Here is a 17,446-nt window from a genome sequence, read left to right as displayed (position 1 = left end):
ATATGTTGCATGGAGGAAAAACGACAAACAACAAATATAAAAGTGTCATTTGTAAAATGATTGATACCAATATCAGTAAATTTCTGGGAATCACAATAATTACAAATGAATGACAATTCATTTTAATCTCGTGAAACGTAATTTAAGATCTTTCATTACTGAATGTTACCCGTTGATTTAATCAGAACTAGAGGAAGAATGGTGCATCTATATATATATATATATTATAAACAAAACTCCCCATTCACTGCCAACAACAGTCAGGTGCTTTTAGGTCGCAGCACCATGTGGTAACAATGACTTTACTGTGATATATATTCATTATCCATTGACCAGCCCTAACACCGTGAGCACTGACAGTGAATAACTCTGATTATCTGGGTATCAGGGCTCCTGTCAGTGGGGGTATATCAGGCAGACAGTGAACATTTGGTCCTCAGAGTTGATGTGGTAGAAGCAGGAAAAAAGGGCAGCGTGAGGATCTGAGCCACTTTGACAAGAACCACATGTTGATGGACGACTGGGTCAGAATATCTCCAAACCTGTAGCTCTTATGGGGTGTGTCAGTGATGGCTATATTGGGTCAGGGTTTAGGGTTTGCAACAGTGTTCCTGCTCAGGCCAAAATATTAAAAAAGAAACAAAAACTGAAGATTTATACAGTTATATATATTTCTAATGGTTATTGGTTATTGATAATGTATCAGGTTCTTTTCTCTAATGAAGAACACAGATGAGTTTATTTACACAGTTTAAAACCTTTTGTGTTTTTTTCTTGTTTTCTGTGTTGATGGATGTACAGAAGCTCTTTTTCTCCTTTAAAAATACAGAAAAAAATCACCTGTGAAAAAGATCACTTTTTTGTGAGTTGTAAGAGAGAGAAGGAGATTGGTTAATAAAAACACGATCCAGCATTGAGGCAGAGCTACATTTATTCCTATGAAAGCTGCTCAGAAGTTACCTGGATGAACTCATACTGACAAAAAACAACTGAATGGGGAGAAATAATTTAATGTTGCGAAACTTCTAGACTTTAAGAATGTTGTCCGACTGAATGGATCAAATTCTGACAGTGAAATGAATGCTTTCACAATGCATTGTGGGAAAAAGTATTTTTGGGCCACTGTGCATCAGGTGACGCCATCGCTGTAATTACATGGTTCGACCACTACGTCAGATTGGCTTCAGAGTCCAGCACTCTTCCTGGAGGGAGGAGGCGTCGAGAGGAGAGGAGGAGCAGCAGGGTGATGAAGATGAAGGAGACACTGAGGTGAAGCAGCAACAGAGACGGACCTGCAGGTGGAAACATTAACAATTATCATTCAAATCTAAATCAATCAGTTATATCAAAATAAAATTCAAGATGAAAAACTAACGTGGACAAATTACCAGCTAACATAACAAACTACTGTCAGCTAGCTAGTTAGCATTAACTCTTCATTATTGGGTTAATGTTTGACATTCAGACTTACTGCTGCGCTCCTCTGGGTTTGAGCTCACAGACTTTTCACAGTGAACAAACACTCTGCAAACAAAAACACGAGCACAAGATCATTTTTTTATATTTTCAACACCTGAGGCTCTAACTAATACCTGGAAAAATCATCACCATCACATAATGTTCTATTGCAATGGAAACGTTCACTGCTCCAGTAAATAGGACAACCCTTAAACACGACATGGCAACAGAAGATATTATTATAAGATATGAGATATTTCTAGTTCTCTCCAATCAGCCAGAGAGCTAACATCACGCTACGATACAGAAAACTAACGTTACGCTACGATACAGAGAGCTAACTTCACGCTACGATACAGAGAGTTAACGTTATGCTATGAGCCAGAGAGCTCAGGAGTAAATTATACTAGTGTACATAACGAGGACTGTAGAGTCTTACAGAGTCTGGAGCTCCGGCAGCAGCTGGAAGGACGAGTGTCCCACCGTGTGGAGAGGGTTGTTCTGGATGTTTCTGTCAAGATGAAAATCAGAAATAGGAGAGACATAAAAGTTATAAATTATTATTGGTCAAGTTTTACAAGAAGTGATCAAACATGACGTTGAAGGTACCCACATGGTCTTGATGGAAGGATTTCTAATGAAGGCGTTTTCTGGGAGGACTGCAATGTTGTTGTTCTGAAGATTCCTGCAGTAAAAACTAAAATTAATTTTAATATGTGAGAGATAATGAGTGTTAGCAGTTATAATTAAAATATGATAATGTGTGATAATGTATGAAATATGAAATTAAAATTTAATCACACAAAAAGTGTGGTTGTGGAGGGATTTTAAGTTTTAGTGAAGTCCAATAATTTGACACTAATTGTTAAGACAGTTAATAAAGAGTCCATTTAACTGATAATATGTAAGTTACAGAGGAAAGTGCTGTAGATACAGGGCATAAATCAGTGCTGTAGATACAGGGCATGAATTAGTGCTGTAGATACAGGTCAGAGGTCTGTACTCTATTTGACTGATATAATAGAAACAATAATGATTTTATGGGTCGGCTGTGTCTCAGGAAGAAGAGCGGCTCGTCCACTCATCAAAATACTGTGTGTGTGTGTGTTACCGTGTACAGTGCATACGGAAAGTATTCACAGCGCTTCACTTTTTCCACATTTCATTATGTTACAGCCTCATTCCAAAATGGATTAATTTAATTTTTTTCCTCAAAATTCTACACATAATACCCCATAATGACAACTTTAAAAAAGTTTGTTTGAGATTTTTGCAAATTTATTAAAAATAAGAAATCGCTTGTACATAAGTATTCACAGCCTTTACGATCAAGCTCAAAATTGAGCTCAGGTGCATTCTGTTTCCACTGATCATCCTCAAGATGTTTCTACAGCTTAATTGGAGTCCACCTGTGGTAAATTCAGTTGATTGGACATGATTTGGAAAGGCACACACCTGTCTATATAAGGTCCCACAGTTAACAGTGCATGTCAGACCACAAAACAAGAATGAAGTTGAAGGAATTGTCTGTAGACCTCCGAGACAGGATTGTCTTGAGGCACAGGTCTGGGGAAGGTTACAGAATTTCTGCTGCTTTAAAGGTCCCAATGAGCACAGTGGCCTCCATCGTCTGTAAATGGAAGAAGTTTGGAACCACCAGGACTCTTCCTAGAGCTGGCCGTCCCTCTAAACTGAGTGAGAAGCGGGGGGAGAAGGGCTTTAGTTAGGGAGGTGACCAGTAACCCGATGGTCACCCTGACAGAGCTCCAGGGTTCCTCTGTGGAGAGAGGAGAACCTTCCAGAAGGGCGACCATCGCTGCAGCACTCCACCAATCAGGCCTGTACGGTAGAGTGGCCAGATGGAAGCCACTCCTTAGTAAAAGGCACATGGCAGCCCGCCTGGAGTTTGCCAAAAGGCACCTGAAAGACTCTCAGACCATGAGAAACAAAATTCTCTGGTCTGATGAGACAAAGATCGAACTCTCAATACTCAATACCATCCCTACAGTGAAGCATGGTGGTGACAGCATCATGCTGTGGGGATGTTTTTCAGCGGCAGGAACTGGGAGATGGTCATGATTGAGGGAAAGATAAATGCAGCAATGTACAGAGACCTCCTGGAAGAGAACCTGCTCCCGAGCGCTCTTGACCTCAGACTGGGGCGACGGTTCATCTTTCAACAGGACAACGACCCTAAGCACACAGCCAAGATATCGAAGGAGTGGCTTCAGGACAACTCTGTGAGCCAGAGCCCATACTTGAATCCCATTGAACATCTCTGGAGGGATCTGAAAATGGCTGCGCTCCGATGCTCCCCATCCAACCTGATGGAGCTCGAGGAGTTCTGTAAAGAGGAATGGGCGAAACTAGCCAAAGATAGGTGTGCCAAGCTTGTGGCTTCATATTCCAAAAGACTTGAGGCTGTAATTGCTGCCAAAGGTGCGACAACAAAGTAATGAGCAAAGGGTTAGGAAAGGCTAGCAAAGGCTGTGAATACTTATGTACATATTATATTTTCGTTCTTTATTTCTAATAAATTTGCAAACATTTAAAAAAAACTTTTTTCATGTTGTCATTGTGGGGTATTTTGTGTAGACTTTTGAAGAAAAATTAATTGAATCCATTTTGGAATAAGGCTGTAACATAATGAAATGTGGAAAAAAGCACTTTCGAATACTTTCCGTATGCACTGTATGTGTTACAATGTTTGTGTGTTACTGTGTGTGTGTTACTGTGTGTGTGCGTGTGTTACAGGTGTCGGAGGTTGTTCAGGTGTTTGATGGCTGAAGGGAATCTGTTGATCCTGTTGAAGCTCAAATCTCTGCAGAGACACATTAAAGGGGACATATTATGCAAAACCAACTTTTTAATCATTTGATTATGTACATTGAAACATCCAGAGAGGATTAGTGATCATGAAAAGAGTGCAGAACACAGACAAAACATGCTTTCTTTATTGCACAGGTCTAAATACGCATGCAGAGTTGACACTTCTCTTGCCCGACAGTGTAAGGCAGAACAGCAATACTGGAAAGAAGTCCTTAGACGTGTGGTTGCCGTTATTAAATTTTTGGGAGCGAGAGGACTGCCATTTCGAGGCGACAACGAACTGCTGGGCTCCGCGCACAATGGGAACTATTTGGGACTGCTTGAACTGATAGCGGAGTTTGACCCCTTTTTTAAAGGAGCACCTTGAGAAGCATGGCAATAAGGGTAGAGGTACACCATCTTACTTGTCCTCAACTGTGTGTGAAGAATTTATTTCATTAATGGGTGACAAAACTAAGCAAGTGATAGCAGAGGAAATCAGACACGCTAAATATTTCTCTGTAATCGTTGATTCAACACCAGATTTAGCACACATAGATCAGCTCACATTTGGTTTTCGTTTTGTCAGTGCAGATGGCAGAGTAGTGGAAAGATTCATTGGGTTTGAGCCCATCCACAGCCACACAGGTGCAAGCCTAGCTGAATGTGTGATTGAAATGTGCGAGGCTTGGGGTTAGACTTGTCAAACTGTCGTGGCCAAAGTTTCGATAACGCTAGCAATATGTCTGGCAAATACAGCGGGCTCCAGGCGCACTTGAAAAAACAAAACCCACTAATTCATTATACACCATGTGCTGCCCATTCGCTGAACCTTGTAGGTGTTAACTGCATTGATAATTGCTGTGAGGAGGTTAACTCTTTTTTTGAACTGTTGCAGTCCCTGTATACATTTTGCAGCGCATCAACACATCGCTGGAATACAGTTTTCCATAACAGTGAACATTACATTAGATACATTCTAAAATCCCTCAGCACCACTCGATGGAGTTGCAGAGCAGACTCCACAAAAGCTCTCAATGAAAATTACGGGGCAATCAGAGATACCTTAGCCAAAATAGCTTCAGACTGTGAAGAGAAAACACAAACCAAACTCGAAGCTGCTGCATTGGTCGCAAAACTTGATAAACTTAAGACAGTAATAATGACTATGTTGTGGGATTTAAGGCAACAAGTGACCAACTCCAAAACAGCGATATGGATTTAGCTACTGCTCTGGCCTTTGGGTACTGCATTATGTTGGCACTCTCGTGACGTTTGCAGACCCGCCGCACTGTTGTGCCCAAAACTACCAGTTTGACACTCGACGTGTGAGAAAAAGAAAGAAATTTGCAGACGAGTCTGGGGATGACAGCGAAGTACCTTTTACTGATAGTAGTCAGAGATTTAAGGTTGAAACATATTATGTCATCATTGACAGACTTTGTTCGTGCCTATCCAAGCACATCGAAGCCTACACACGTGTGTGACCTCTTTGGAGTTTTATTTGAGAGGGACTGCAATGATTGTGATGTGTGTGAAAGAGCTGCTAAGCTGTGCTCCACTTATCCGACAGATCTGGATGGTTCCTTGTCAGACGAACTTATTCAGTTCAAGCACTTTGTGCAGAATGAAACTTCACCTGTACAGCTGCTGCAAGCTCTTGAGAGACATGGACTTAAGACAACGTTTCCAAATGTTTATGTTGCACTAAGACTGTTTTTGACCTTGCCTGTGTCTAACTGCGAGGGTAAGAGGTCGTTTTCTGTTTTGAAACGAGTTAAAAATGAGCTGAGGACAACAATGTCACAGACACGGCTCTCTGCACTTTCTCTCTTGGCCATCGAACATGAACTTGTTAGTGCCCTTGATTTTGATGATATTGTACACCAGTTGCACATTCAAAGTCCAGAAAAATGCCAGTGTAAGATGTGTTTCCCAAATGAAATCAAGCATTTAAAATTTAAACATGCACTTCCCCATTATTTAGGATTAAAATTGTGTATTTTGCCAGATTATTTAGCATTTCTTTTTGTCTTGTCTAATTGAGAGAAATTGACAGATTTCCAAATGTTTATCTTGCACTAAAATGTTTAACCCTTGCCTGTCTTGTTGAACTGTGATGTGACAGGTTGTTTTCTGTTTTAAAACAAGTTAAAAATGAGTTTAGGAGCAAATTATACTGCATTTTATTAATTTTTTCCTTGTGGTGGCTCCATGAAAATGCTGTAAATTGTTTATTGTTGTTGAGAGAAAACAGGCAGATTTCAATATATATTGCACTATAACTGCCTTACTCTCTGGAGGTATTTGGTTGTGGTTGACTTCCTTGCGGCTTCCTCATGATTTCCATTAGCCTGTGGGATACCAAGGTATTTGTAGCTGTCTTGGATATCACCTATGTTGCCCTCTGGTAGGTCAACCCCTTCAGTTCTGATCATCTTGCCTCTCTTTGAGACCATCCGGCTGCGCTTGTCCAGTCCGAATGACATCCCTATGTTGTTGCTGTAGATCCTGGTGGTGTGGATCATTGAGTCGATTTCTCGCCCATTCCTGGCGTACAGCTTGATGTCATCCAAGTAGAGCAGGTGGCTAATTGTTGCTCCACTTCGGAATTGGTACCTGTAACAACTCTTTGTGATGATCTGACTGAGGGGGTTCAGGCCTATGCAGAACAACAGTGGTGATAGCGCATCTCCTTGGTATATGCCGCATTTGATGTTGACTTGGGCAATTGGCTTTGAGTCGGCTTCTAGGGTTGTCTTCCACATTCCCATCGAGTTCTGGATGAAGGCCCTTAGGTTCCTGTTGATCTTATACAGTTCCAGACATTCCAGTATCCACGTGTGGGGCACTGAGTCGTAAGCTTTCTTGAAGTTGATCCAGGCGGTGCACATGTTGGTCTTCCTGCTCTTACAGTCTCGGGCGACTGCTCTATCGACCAGTAGCTGGTGCTTGGCTCCTCTGGTGTTGCTACCAATTCCCTTCTGAGCCCCGCTCATGTATTAAGCTACGTGCTTACTCATCTTAGCCGCGATGATGCCTGACAGGGCCTTCCATGTTGTGGAGAGACAGGTTATTGGCCGGTGGTTGGATGGGATGGATGACCCTTCTTAGGGTCCTTCAGGATTAGGACCGTCCTGCCCTGGGTTAGCCACTCTGGGTGGGATGTCTGCCATTGAGATGGTTACTGGTTCTTGTTCTGGGAGGTTGCTGTGGTCTGCTCTTAGGTCCACTAGCCATTGGGCATCTGGGTTGTGTGTTATCTCATATGGCCTTCCAGTATTCTTCCACCTCAGCTCTTGGTGGGTCTGACCTGTTGTTATTTCCTCCCTGTTAGTCTCTGTTTGGCAGTTTCGAGTGCTTCAGGTATGGAGAGCTTGGTGTATTTCCGGGGTGGCCCTTTATTCACCATGTTGCCCTTCTGTAGCTCTGCTAGCTGGCTAACTTCTCTCCGTGTTGCCCTTATCTTGGCCTCTAATCTAATCGGTGGATGCTGCCTGTTATGGTTTGATCCCATCCTGTATCCAAGCATTGGATTACTGTTGCTGTACTGTGTATCAGCTTATTAGTCTCAGTGATAGTTCCCATAGGGATTGTTCTTAGTGTAGCATTCACATCCACTAGCAAGGTACTTTGCAAGTCAGCTTCGGTATTCGTTGGGGGTTCCAGGTTTCTAATTGGGCCATGATCTTCATTCTCAGGAATGAAAGATCATGGCCCGTGTTTTCCGCCCGTGTCCATCTATGTCTTGTCCCAGTAGCCCATTTCTCATCAGGTTGCCCTGGTTCCCTAGCACCTGACGCGGACCTTGTTGACCCGGGCAATGTCATACTCTCATGTTGCTGAGGTAGGCCTCATACATTAAAGATCTTGCCCAAGGAACCTCACTGGATGTAGTTGTATTTGCCCCTCACTGGCATCAATTATATCATATATGCTCTCGTGTGGTAGTCTGCGTCTCTAACCCCTCGACTATCCAGCTGTCTTGGGAGGGGCCGGAGCATCATCCACGTGAACCGTGTCATAATGCCGACCAATCAGAGCAGACTGGGCTTTTCGGGAGGGGGGTCTTAAAGAGACAAGATCTAAAACCAATCGATTCAGACAGAGGCTGAAAAGAGCTGCTCAGCTATAGGCAGTATGAGAAAAATAAAGTGTTTTTTGAAGATTAAAACATCTAAACCTATTGTAGTAGAGCCACAAAATACAATTATGAACCTGAAAAGGGGCATTATATGTCTCCTTTAAAGTTAATATTCAGTAGAAATACTTTGTTGCTCACAAATATCTGAACGTTCTACAGTTTAAAGTTTTATAACAGGGTTAACATTAACACTTACTTTAGTTTATTATTATTATTATTATTATTACTGTGTGTCAGTAGCTTTACACACAAACAGTAGAAACGTCCTTCAGAGTATTTTTACATAAACATCTGCAGTGAAAGATGAGTGAACTTTTACCTCCTCTGATATTCAGTTATTACATCAACCACCAATAAACATATGAAAATATAAACATAAATATATAAACATATATATATACATGTAAATATATAAACATATATATATACACATGTAAATATATAAACATAAATATATAAAAATATAAATATATATAAACATATACATATAGAAATATATAATATATAAACATATAAACATATAAATATATAAACATAAATATGTAAACATAAATATATATAAACATATAAATAAATAAGTAAACATATAAATAAATAAGTAAACATATATATAAACATATAAATATACTAACATATAATATATTGCAAAATATGTCTTAAGGACATAAAATCCTGGATGAGCTGCAATTTTCTGATGTTAAACTCAGGAAAAACCGAAATTCTTGTACTTGGCCCCAAAAACCTTAAAGGCTCACTGTCTAAAGATATGGTTACTCTAGATGGCATTACCTTGGCCTCTAGCACCACTGTCAGGAATCTTGGAGTTATCTTTGATCAGGACATGTCATTTAATTCCCACATAAAGCAAACCTCTAGGACTGCCTTCTTTCATTTACGTAATATTACCAAAACTAATCCATGCATTTGTTACTTCTAGGCTGGATTACTACAATTCCTTATTATCAGGTTGCCCCAGTAAGCATAGGAGGAACATGGAAAAGTAGTTTATTGACATTTCGTGCTCTAGCGTTTATAGGCGGAAATGGGCGTGGCCTACATGGAGAGATGCAGCTCCATTCACTGAACGCGTGGATATAAGGTTTTTGAATGTGCAACCATGTGGGAGTTTTTAAGAAACTAAAAAGTCAACGCACTTTTTTTAATAGTAGCACCACCTAGTGGCCGATCCAAAGGCAATGCATAGAATATAACATTTTCACCAGGCCTGACAACTTTGCCAAATAAAATTGAGCTTTCGTATATGTTCAGGGGGTCAAAAATACAGTCGAAGTGCTGAAAAATAATAATCATAGCAAAAACAATAGTACTAATAAACTAATAAACTTTGGCTCAATGTAATTCTGCTTTTTTACTGTTTTCTAATTGTGGTTATAGAACCTGTGTTAAATGGTAAATGGTAAATGAACCTGTACTTGTATAGTTTCTAGGGATGGGGCCGATCCGATCCAGTATCGGTATCGGGACCATTACCAGCGTAATTCACGTATCGGAATTTCCCGATCCAACCTGCACAGATTTCCGATATCCATGAGCCATGTCTGCGCTTTAACGTTGTCTGCTGAAATGACTCCACAGGTGATTCCTGCCGGCCAGTCTGCTAGCTGGCTGCAAACTGTGGAATGGATTTCCTGAACGGAGGCGCGGCTCAATGAGACACAGAGTTATGAGACACGCCCCCGCTCAGGAAATCCATTCCCCAGTTTGCAGCCAGCTAGCAGGATAGCATTGAGCAGAGCTGGTCTTCCACAAATCTCAAATCTCTGCCCACCTTTCCTGCTAGCATTGTGGCTAGCCAACATGTCCGCTGTGTGGAAATACTATACACTGGAAACACCGCAGAGCAAGACAGCAAAATGCAATGTTTGCAAAGCCGTAATTCAGAGACACGGAAGCTCCCTCGCGTCATACAACACTACGAACGCAATCAAACATTTAAAAAAGCACCACACGAAACAGCACGAGGATTTTTTAGGCGAGCTGTCAGGAATCACTTCTGGAGTCATTCCAAAAACAAGGTAAACTCCAGGCAGACAACGTGTGTGTGTGTGTGTGTGTGTGTGTGTGTGTGTGTGTGTGTGTGTGTGTGCGTGCGTGCGCGCACGCGAGTGCTTGCAAGCGTGTGTTAGATGTTTACAGGTATTGCACTTTTCTTATATTTCAAGACTCAAATATTTGACATTTGGGGAATTTAATAAATATTGACATGACAATCAATTTGAAACCCTTACAGTTGCATATTTGTTTTCAGGATGGGATTTTTCCTGTTAACAGGATTTCCTGTTTTTCTGACTTCCTTTTCTGACCTTATACTTACCTCAAGTTGCCTTTTGGGACATACATGCATACATACGTACAGATCATACTTACCTGTTGAGAGGAGTTTATTCATATTATCTCATATAAAATCAAAAATAATGATAATAATACTATTAAAGCAAACAGAGCTCTGGTATCGGAATAGTATCGGTATCGGCCGATATCTAAATTCAGGTATCGGGATCGGATCGGAAGTGAAAAAATGTGGATCGGTGCATCCGTAATAGTTTCCTTTCTAGTCTTCCAACAACTCAAAGCACTTTTACACTATAGCCACATTCACCCTTTCACACACATTCACTCAGTGATGGCAAAGATCATCAAACAGAAACTAACACATTCACACACCGATGCACAGCATAGGGAGCAATTTGGGGTTCAGTATCTTGCTCAAGGATACTTCAACATGTGCCGGGAGGAGCCGGGGATCCGATTTGTGGAAGACCAGCTCTGCCTCTGAGCCACAGCTGCCCTGTTATGAGTATTATACTGTATATAGCCTTCTAATAAAGAGTTAAGCTGGAAAAATGTAAAAAAAAAAAACAACTAAACAGGGTGCCCGGTTAGCTCAGTCGGTAGAGCTGGCGACCCAGGGTCCGAATCCGACCTACCTATCCGACCCAAGGCCCTTTGCTGCGTGTCATCCCCTCTCTCTCTGCCCACCTTTCCTGTCTATCTTCAGCTGTCTCTATCAAATAAAGGCAATAAAAAGCCCCCCCAAAAAAAAACGAAACAGGTTAAATGCCGTTCTATACCATTTAACAGGGGACCCCTGACATTCTTTACAATCCAAGTGTGGACTAACTTTCTGTTTTTAGATCGCGAGATTCCAAACAAAAGTCAACATATAAAGCCCTGTTCATAGATCTGTATTATTTTGTGATGGCCCTGAGATGAGCTGCCAATAGCTCATTACCATTCCAATGCCCATTTAAAGCACTAACAGACAATAAAATGAAGAAGGAATTAAAGATTTATGAATGAGTTGTTGAAAATCCCTGCTCCAGCCTGCAGAGTCAAGGCTGAATATGGATTAAACACTCACACACCTTTAAGTTCCCTGTTGGCCAGAGCGCATTACACATGATTTTAGGTTGATTTAAAGCATGTCCAAGAGGGGACTCTCAGTCCCCTGTTTGTAGGTGTGTAACGATGCCCCTGTTAGATAGGTAGGCTAGGACACACACACACACACACACACACACACACACACACACACACACACACACACACAATAACACACACACACTCACACACACACACTCAGTGATTGAACTGTGTGTGTGGCTCAATTAAAGCTTTGATTGTTCACAGGCTGAAACCTGCTGAGTCTTACTGTGTGTGTAAGACATCATTTATATTCTTATTATTTATATCAGATTATTTATATTATTATTATTATTATATTCTTGTTATTAAATCCTATTATTTGTCATTTATCAAAATGATAGGTAACTGATACTTTAATTTATGGAGCGAAGCCTGCTAGGTAGTTCAGGCAGTCAACTCGAGCTGCGCTGATATACACACATGACATGCCTTATTCCATAATCACTAACCATCACTCCCCAATATCTCTATGTAAACATATCTACGGGGAGTGATGAGGTCGGAGCCAAAATCTAAATATGCTATACTGCTGTAATAAATAATAATATAATAATTATTATTATATTATTGTTGTTATTATTTATTATTATTTTTATTGTTATTATTATCATTATCATTTATTATTATTGTTGTTATTATCCACTGCCAGTCTGAACATTTGAACACTTTATAAAGATCATGTTCTTCATTCATTACTGATTATAACATGAAGGAGATTTTTCTAAAATATTTAATAATAATAATAATAATAATGTTCTGAAAAGTAGAAAACTTTATAATGTAACATATTATAACATACATTATATTACTGTGTTTAAGGTGGACTTGCAGAGTCTCCATAGTGACTGTATTTAAGGTGGACTTACAGTGACTCCAGGTTATGCAGTCCGTAAAAACTCCTGCGGCCCAAAGAGTGGATGCAGTTGCCATGGAGATGTCTTCATAAAAGAAAGAGAGAAAACATTTGTAACACGTCTAAATAAAGTTTCAACCTTTATTTAATTTCTGAATATTCTAACAGTTAAATATTGATCACCTGCCAATCAAACAATGTAAGCAGTACTGGGATGTTCCTGTAGGTGGCGCTTTCCTCTTGGTGTTTTATATTCTACTTTCTGTATCAGCTGTTATCAGGTTGCCTCTTTATGTAAGTTTATATGTGTATATATAAATAAAATGAAGGTTGGGCACCTCCTTCGTCATGGTTACAGCCAGGTGAATTCAGCATAGACCTAAAACAGAGGCCTGAACCAGAGACACTCACAGCACCAGCAGCTGGCGGAGGGTGGCGAACCCTCGCTCAGGGATGCAGCTGATGTTGTTGATGGCTAGAGTCAGAGCCTGGAGCGCCGTCAGGTGACTCAGAGCGAGAACAGGAACCTTCGTTAGCACATTAGCATCCAGCCACAGGTAGCGCAGAGACGTCAGGCCTTTAAAGGACGAGGCCGGCAGGTGGGAGATAGAGTTAGCATCCAGACGTCTGACAAGAGGAGACAAACCAAAAAGAATCAATAAAAAGTATTTAACATATAGACTGATATATTGATCAGCACTCTGTCTATATCAGAACCAGCATTAACTGTTTCAGCAGTTTGAGCTACAGTAGCTTGTCTGTTGGATCGGACCACACGGGCCAGCCTTCACTCCCCACCTGCATCAATGAGCCTCGGTCCCCCATGACCCTGTCTCCGGTTCTGTTCCTTCCTTGGACCACTTTTGATAGATACTGACCTCTGCAGACCGGGAACAACAAGAGCTGTTCTGACCCAGTCGTCCATCACAATGTGGTTCTTGTCAAAGTGGATCAGATCCTCATGCTGCCCATTTTTCCTGCTTCTAACACATCAACTCTGTTCACTGTCTGCCTGATGTACCCCCTCACTATCTGCCTGATAATAAAATTGTGTGTTTGTACAGTGATAATAAAGTTGTGTCTGTACAGTGATAGTAAAGTTGTGTGTTTGTACAGTGTTAATAAAGTTGTGTGTTTGTACAGTGTTAATAAAGTTGAAGTGTTAATAAAGTTGTGTTTGTACAGTGTTAATAAAGTTGTGTGTCTGTACAGTGATAATAAAGTTGTTTATAATAAAGTTGTGTGTTTGTACAGTGTTAATAAAGTTGTGTCTGTACAGTGATAATAAAGTTGTGTCTGTACAGTGATAATAAAGTTGTGTCTGTACAGTGATAATAAAGTTGTGTGTTTGTACAGTGTTAATAAAGTTGTGTGTTTGTACAGTGATAATAAAGTTGTGTGTTTGTACAGTGATAATAAAGTTGTGTTTGTTCAGTGATAATAAAGTTGTGTCTGTACAGTGATAATAAAGTTGTGTGTTTGTACAGTGTTAATAAAGTTGGTTTGTCGTGTAATAAAGTTGTGTTTGTACAGTGATAATAAAGTTGTGTGTCTGTACAGTGTTAATAAAGTTGTGTTTGTTCAGTGATAATAAAGTTGTGTCTGTACAGTGATAATAAAGTTGTGTGTTTGTACAGTGATAATAAAGTTGTGTCTGTACAGTGATAATAAAGTTGTGTGTTTGTACAGTGATAATAAAGTTGTGTCTGTACAGTGATAATAAAGTTGTGTGTCTGTACAGTGATAATAAAGTTGTGTGTTTGTACAGTGATAATAAAGTTGTGTGTTTGTACAGTGATAATAAAGTTGTGTTTTTCTTATTGGATTCAATATAAAAATTGTTGTTGTTGTGAAGACTGACTTGTTGTCGTTAAGAGAGCTCGGTACCCAACAAACGATCAGGGAGGTCTGGCATTCTTTGCCTGTATGGAGTCATTTATGGTGTCGACAGGCGCTGTGGGAACCGCAGACAGGCAGACAGACAGCTGTGTGAGGCCTGTTGAGCAGAGGTTGGCACATTGAACACAGCGAGGTGTTAATTGTTGGTTACTGCAGAAGGCTCAGCTCAACATGCAGCTCCACATGCAGCTCCACACACTGTATATATATATTTCTGTGTAAATCTCTGTATATTTCTGTGTATTTCTGTGTATTTCTGTGTATTTCTGTAATTTCTGTGTATATTTCTGTGTATTTCTGTATATTTCTGTGTATTTCTGTATATTTCTATATTTCTGTGTATATTTCTGTGTATTTCTGTATATTTCTATATTTCTGTGTATATTTCTGTGTGTATTTTTGTATATTTCTGTTTATATTTCTGTGTATTTCTGTATATTTCTGTGTATATTTCTGTTTATATTTCTGTGTATTTCTGTATATTTCTGTATATATTTCTCTATATTTCTGTGTGTATTTTTGTATATTTCTGTATTTCTGTGTATATTTCTCTGTATTTCTGTGTATTTCTCTGTGTATTTTTGTATATTACTGTGTATATTTCTGTGTATATTTCTGTGTATTTCTGTATATTTATGTGTATTTCTGTGTATATTTCTGTGTATTTCTGTATTTTTCTGTGTATATTTCTGTATATTTCTGTGTATTTCTGTGTGCATTTCTGTGTATATTTCTGTATATTTCTGTGTGTATTTCTGTGTGTATTTCTGTGTATATTTCTGTGTATTTCTGTGTATATTTCTGTGTATTTCTGTGCATTTCTGTGTATATTTCTGTGTATTTCTGTGTATATTTCTGTGTATTTCTGTGTGTATTTCTGTGTATATTTCTGTGTATCTGGGTTCGAATCTGACCTGCGGCCCTTTGCTGCATGTCATCCCCCCTCCTCTCTACCCCCCTTCCTGTCTCTCTACAGCTGTCTCTGTCAAATAAAGGCATAAAAAGACCCAAAAAAAATAATACTTAAAAAAAAAAAAAAAAAAAGTGTCCTGAGATAACTTTCAGGGTCTGTTGTAAATTGGAAGATGGAAGGTTGAGTGACTCACAGAGTGCACAGGTTTTTGAGGTTCTGCAGAGCTCCAGAGGGAACCGTACTCAGCTGGTTGTTCTGCAGAAATCTGAGACGAGAGGAAAGTAATTTGATATTCCCAGTAAAACCATCAAACTCTAACAGGAAGTTTACTGGTGGGATCAGTGATGACTACAGTGACAGCGAGCCAGTTTAAACTTCTTTCTATAATCAGTAATCAAACCCTAAGAAATAACATACAATGTGTGATAACTCATAAATGAGCTGATTTAACAACAACAGCAACAACAACAACAATAATAATAATCAATTTAGAAGTTCAGGGGGGTATTGCACAAAAGTAGGATAAAGAAATCCAGGATAATTGAGCAAGCGCGGCTTGTCCTAGCCTGCTCAGCGCATCCTGGCTTAATCGGTTGCACGTTTGCCGAGCCAGGATTAAAAGGTGCGGCTATGTTAAGCCAGGTGTAGATAGTCGGGATAAGTGCGTGTTCACGGCATACTGAAATAGACCTCGCGATCGCTCACAGAATCACCGATGGCAACATGGATAAGAGTCGCCTTGATTTACCCCTGAAAAACAGCTCCTGATGGAGTTCTATGAAGAGGTGAAAGATAGAAGAAACAAAGGCAATACCAATGCCATAATTAAAGAAAGAGAGAAAGCCTGGCAGACAATAGCGGACCGGCTTAATGCTTAAGTAGTCCAAAACTGTACAATGAATAAACAGTGCTCCACTGGAACTGTCATCATTAGGCTCCAATTAAAGGACTAAAGGAGTTACTTTAAGTCCACTAATCAACTGTTGTACACTTTGCTTTAAATGTGGCAAGTAGAGGTTCATGTTACTTAAATGTAGAGTATGATTAAGTGCAAACAATTATCCACAATGTGTGTCATTTAATTTATTTTTATCTATTTTATCTTTCTATCCTTCATAAAGAACAAACTTGTCTGGCCATAAAAGGACCTGGCAGCAAGTTAAAGTTAAATACAAGAACATTTTGCAGGCTGGTCAGTGACTCTAAAGTAGATAACAGTGAACAAATGAGGTGAATAGATTAGGTGTCTGCTGACATGTTGAATGTCTGTATGATTGTAGCAGTTTAAAAAAAGCCCATAGAACTGGCACAGGGGGCGGCCCACCAAGCCAGGATATGTGCGGCAAATGGTTCCTTTATTGAGGTTCTCTGCATCCCCAACAGAATAAAGGAAGCTCCCACTTGCAAAACATCTCACTGTAACACAGACCATCTGTGGTACAGTGAGAGCATGGCTTCCTGCCGTCTGGTGCTGTATTTTTGGACCCAGCAGCCTACATAAATATCTTAGTCCATCACCTGAGAATCTGTATCTCTCAATGAGATAGTCCTCTCCAACGGCCAATGGGTCTGACCTGTCCCAGAAGACTCTTTCATGACTAAATGCTCGTCTGAGGATTAGGGCTTCCTCATCCAGTACATCCTCCAAGAAAGGGCAAGCCATTATGAAGAGGGAACAGGTGTGAATAATATATATATATATATATATATATATATATATATAGTGTATTTAGTCTAAATGGCATGCTGTTTAGGAAATGAAGCTTTGAATATATTGAATGAATCTTTGAATATATGGAATGAAGCTTGGATATACTGATAAAAATGTGAGAATACTGAATGAAATTGAAAACCTAGTTGTATCCTTTTCATCAAAGTGATAGCCTTCTGAATTAGCTGGTTTTAGAAAAATGGCATCAGTTGA

The 17,446-nt window shown here is 39.8% G+C and overlaps 1 protein-coding gene and 1 long non-coding RNA gene across 5 annotated transcripts in view; one reads left to right on the top strand and one right to left on the bottom strand.

Moving 5' to 3' along the window:
* Window positions 1-17,446, bottom strand: part of LOC127352651 (uncharacterized) — a 221,359-nt gene that overhangs the window by 171,872 nt on the left and 32,041 nt on the right. The window lies entirely within an intron of this gene.
* LOC127352664 (uncharacterized) lies at window positions 13,963-14,489 on the top strand. Its single transcript, XR_007881157.1, has 3 exons — window positions 13,963-14,002; window positions 14,230-14,283; window positions 14,411-14,489. It is a non-coding gene; the product is annotated as an uncharacterized LOC127352664 (long non-coding RNA).

Source organism: Dicentrarchus labrax, unplaced genomic scaffold (assembly GCF_905237075.1).
Source record: "Dicentrarchus labrax unplaced genomic scaffold, dlabrax2021, whole genome shotgun sequence".
NCBI classification, from domain to species: domain Eukaryota; kingdom Metazoa; phylum Chordata; class Actinopteri; family Moronidae; genus Dicentrarchus; species Dicentrarchus labrax.
The sequence above is the reverse complement of the archived record's forward strand: the minus strand, read 5'-3'. Positions and strand labels throughout refer to the sequence as shown.